The 5000-nt window shown below is 45.6% G+C and overlaps 1 protein-coding gene across 2 annotated transcripts in view; it reads right to left on the reverse strand.

Annotated features, from left to right (window-relative positions):
• Positions 1 to 5000, reverse strand: part of carhsp1 (calcium regulated heat stable protein 1) — a 12846-nt gene that overhangs the window by 7254 nt on the left and 592 nt on the right. The gene's annotated exons all lie outside the window — the stretch shown is intronic.

The following is a 5000-nucleotide window of genomic DNA, read 5'->3' on the forward strand; positions in this document are numbered from 1 at the left end:
TCACATGACTTCACCTCACCACCGCTAAGCTAAAGGCGGCTAATGTTGGGCTATAAAGGAACTACAGCACGGTCACATGACCTCACCTCACTACCGCTAAGCTAAAGGAGGCTAATGTTGGGCTATAAAGGAACTACAGCACGGTCACATGACTTCACGTCACCACCGCTAAGCTAAAGGCGGCTAATGTTGGGCTATAAAGGAACTACAGCACGGTCACATGACTTCACCTCACCACCGCTAAGCTAAAGGAGGCTAATGTTGGGCTATAAAGGAACTACAGCACGGTCACATGACTTCACCTCACCACCGCTAAGCTAAAGGAGGCTAATGTTGGGCTATAAAGGAACTACAGCACGGTCACATGACTTCACCTCACCACCGCTAAGCTAAAGGAGGCTAATGTTGGGCTATAAAGGAACTACAGCACGGTCACATGACCTCACCTCACCACCGCTAAGCTAAAGGAGGCTAATGTTGGGCTATAAAGGAACTACAGCACGGTCACATGACTTCACCTCACCACCGCTAAGCTAAAGGAGGCTTTCAGGGAGCAGTACAGGATGACCGTGAGGAACTGAAACTCATAAATCCCTATCCCTCTCATTTCCTCTGCAGAATTTTTTCTTCTCTTAGACGTTCACTCGTCTGCCCAGAAGAAAAAAAACGAAACTGAAATGTCAAGAAGGACGAGAGGACATGAGGGAAAGAGAGCAGAACATCAGAGGTGGAAGAAGAACTCAGATCTTAAACTTAAGTAAAATTAGCAATTCAGAAACACTCTGTAATAATTAAAAGTCCTGAATTTAAATCTAACTTAAGTAAAAGTACAAAAGTATAGCGTCAAAATATACTTAAGATATTTGAAGTAAGTACTCCTTATCTGTTATACTTCTACTCCAATACATCTATCTGACACCTTCTGGCTACTTTGCACTGAAGAATGCTTTAACCACAGACTGATTATTATACTGAGCCCTGTGTGTGTGTGTGTGTGTGTGTGTGTGTGTGTGTGTGTGTGTGTGTGTGTGTGTGTGTGTGTGTGTGTGTGTGTGCGTGTTCAAGGACCAAATGTGACAAAGTGTGTGAGACAAAAAGAGATGCTCCTGATCCTACAATTTGATGACTCACCCACCGACGTGCGTCAATGAAACATCTCCAGTATTTCAAAGACGCACGTATTCATTAAGGCTGAGAACACACACACTGCAGGTAACTGGGATCCGGCTCCTGTGACTGTGTGTCATCGACCCTCTTCCACTGAGAGGTATTATTCCCTGGAGGCTGATTTTCAGTTGCCAATAGAGCGGTGCCGTTATGTCGTAATTCTGAGTTGGGCCCTGAAGGCAGCATCTCCATGGTTCCCTCCACAAAAACCCAATGGGATTTTGCCATTGGGTTTTGGATAATGGCAGAAAGTCATCTTTGTTGATATATATCCTAAATTAAAACACCACTTTGTTTTGTAGTAAAAAGCTAACGCTAGGCTATAAAGGAACGACAGAGCGCTGCAGGAATGAGTCAGCATTTCAGCACTTCCTGTCTCCTCGTCTGGAAGGTTTTTAGAATGTGTTTTTGGTTGTTGGCCTAAACTACGGCAGCAACAACCTCAGCAAATCCTCCTTCTGGAGTCTGCAAGCTTTGCACAAAGACACAGGAAAGAGTTTATAAGTGTCATAGAGAAACATCTAGAAGCCAATCTACTCATTTTTTCAGTGTGAGTGAGAGGAATTCCCCCTCAGTCAAACAGGTAAAACACACACACACACACACACACACACACTGCCGAACTGACTGAGCAAGCATCGAGTGTTACATGGTCGAGAGAATTCCTCTTGTGCACAAACAAACAAGAGGCCGTCAAACAGTAACAGGCTTCCATCTGAAATATTTCTAGCTGACATATTAATGGACAAAATATGAGATGAGGACTATTTTTACAATATTTCCAGTGGATAAGATGCCAGAGATGACCTCTTTTCTGTTTCTACATCATGAGGAATTAATGCATTTCTATTCATTGGGCTCAAAGTGAAGGAGTAGAGTAAAGGTCACTGTTTCCTTTCTGTCCATATTGGAGAAAAAGGCCACTAAAAGGCGGCAGTGGCTTAGTCTGTAAGCGCTTGGCCTGGGGTCCAAAGGGTCGCCGGTTCACGTCCCGATTGGATCAGAAAAATGGAGTGAGCTTGTAGCTAGAGAGTTGCCAGTTCTCCTCCTGAGCCACTGCCGAGGGGCCCTTGAGCAAGGCACCAAACCTTGAAACGGCTCGCTGGTGCCGGGTGCCTGGCAGCCTCCCTGTTCTGCCACCTCTCCTGCATGTGTGTGGTTGTTTGTGCATGTATATCCTCCCTGTGCGTAATGTGTGTAAACACTACAGAGTGGGGAAAGAAATAAAGTGTATATCTTCATCTCCTTCTGCACAGTTTCACAATCCCCCACTGAGAAGGGAAAGCAACAGGGAGCGTTGTTTGGACATTTTGAAATCCAGTAAAGCAGGTTTTGAAGGCGAAAGGTTAAAATGACACTCGATATCTTGTATTTCAGCTGGTTTGAGTCAGGAGGAGATTCACAGGAGAGCGTTTCTCTTAAAAACAGCAATTATTTAGAGCGTCAGAAACGGTTTTGATATTCATGAACTCTTACGGTAATTACAAAAGATGAGGCGAAGCCTTGACTCCTCCACTCCTCCCTGACAACATATGAATAAATCATCCTTTCAAAAGAACCCCTTTAATCTATGAAATAAAGCACCCTCATCCATAGACTAAGGAGCGCAGCAACCTTTAAAACAAATATGTTGGTTTGGAACATATTAATGTTGGGCTATAAAGGAACTACAGCACGGTCACATGACTTCACGTCTCCACCGCTAAGCTAAAGGAGGCTAATGTTGGGCTATAAAGGAACTACAGCACGGTCACATGACTTCACGTCTCCACCGCTAAGCTAAAGGAGGCTAATGTTGGGCTATAAAGGAACTACAGCACGGTCACATGACTTCACGTCCCCACCGCTAAGCTAAAGGCGGCTAATGTTGGGCTATAAAGGAACTACAGCACGGTCACATGACTTCACGTCACCACCGCTAAGCTAAAGGAGGCTAATGTTGGGCTATAAAGGAACTACAGCACGGTCACATGACTTCACGTCCCCACCGCTAAGCTAAAGGCGGCTAATGTTGGGCTATAAAGGAACTACAGCACGGTCACATGACTTCACCTCACCACCGCTAAGCTAAAGGCAGCTAATGTTGGGCTATAAAGGAACTACAGCACGGTCACATGACTTCACCTCACCACCGCTAAGCTAAAGGCGGCTAATGTTGGGCTATAAAGGAACTACAGCACGGTCACATGACTTCACGTCCCCACCGCTAAGCTAAAGGCGGCTAATGTTGGGCTATAAAGGAACTACAGCACGGTCACATGACTTCACGTCACCACCGCTAAGCTAAAGGAGGCTAATGTTGGGCTATAAAGGAACTACAGCACAGTCACATGACTTCACGTCACCACCGCTAAGCTAAAGGAGGCTAATGTTGGGCTATAAAGGAACTACAGCACGGTCACATGACTTCACCTCACCACCGCTAAGCTAAAGGAGGCTAATGTTGGGCGTGATGAGCTTAGTCGTCTCATTTAGACTCTTGATAGCGGCCTCCATTTGTAAATCCATCAGTGGGTTATTTACTTTCCGCTTGTCTTGACCAGAGACCTCCAGGACTCATTCCTGCACCACTATCTTCTTAACCCTTCTTCTGCGTTATTAAATCTGGTTGCCTCTCTGTTCACTCTCTTCTCTCTTATTCTCGTTGCTTGACAGCACACAACCGCTCTCACAGGGGAATATTACAGATCATATTACACAACAACACAAAGCTCCATCAGGACCTGACGGCTGTAAAAGGCCATAAAAACATGTTGAGGCTTTACAGTGGAAGCGCAGTTAACCCCAGGCATTGATGATGATAAATATGTCGACCTCGCACTGCAGATGGGGTGTGTGTGTGTGTGTGTGTGTGTGTGTGTGTGTGTGTGTGTGTGTGTGTGTGTGTGTGTGTGTGTGTGTGTGTGTGTGTGTGTTTGTGTTAGCCGTGTCCCGATGCCAAGTTTCTCACCTGAAGTGTTGCAGTGTCGTATGAACTAAATTAAATGTCATGCAGGACGCTTAATCTGATTTAAATCACATTACTGCTCAACTGTGTGCACACCAGAAAAGGGACAACATATAGAAGACAATACAGTTCTATTTCTGAGGGGCAGCTGAAGTAGATTATTTTCCCACAATGCATTGCCCAAGGGAAATGGGGAATCTGCTCACAGCTGGAACACAAGCAAACGGCCAATACTGCACAGAACATCAGAAGGAACCAAGGCCGTGGGTTCTCATTGGACACACTCAGGACTGCAGGAATAAAACATCCACTGAATGCATGGAATATAAATATACCTCATCCTCAGACTCGCAGTTTGTGAGAGAAGAGACGGGTACAACCTGATGTAATCCTGTGTATCAGTGATGATCTGTGTGCAGCTAGGAGGTAAAACCACTTCCTGAATACACACACACACACACACACACACACAAACTCCCCTGCCCATCCAACCAACCAGCGTTTTCCTGTTTCAACCAACAACAGGCCTGAACCAGGGCACACACACACACACACACACACACACACACACACACACACACACACACACACACACACACACACACACACACACACACACACACACACACACACACACACACACACACACACACAGCTCATCTACCAGCCATTAATTAACTCAGAATGAGAGAGAAAACCTTTTCAGGTCTCTGAATGAAAAAGCCTCTGTCTTTCTCTCTCTCTCATTCTCTCACACACACACACACACACACACACACACACACACACACACACACACACACACACACACACACACACACACACACACACACACACACACACACACACACACACACTTTCTCTCGCTCGCTCTCTGTGTTGTTGT

This window comes from Eleginops maclovinus, chromosome 16 (genome assembly GCF_036324505.1).
Source record: "Eleginops maclovinus isolate JMC-PN-2008 ecotype Puerto Natales chromosome 16, JC_Emac_rtc_rv5, whole genome shotgun sequence".
Classification (NCBI taxonomy): domain Eukaryota; kingdom Metazoa; phylum Chordata; class Actinopteri; order Perciformes; family Eleginopidae; genus Eleginops; species Eleginops maclovinus.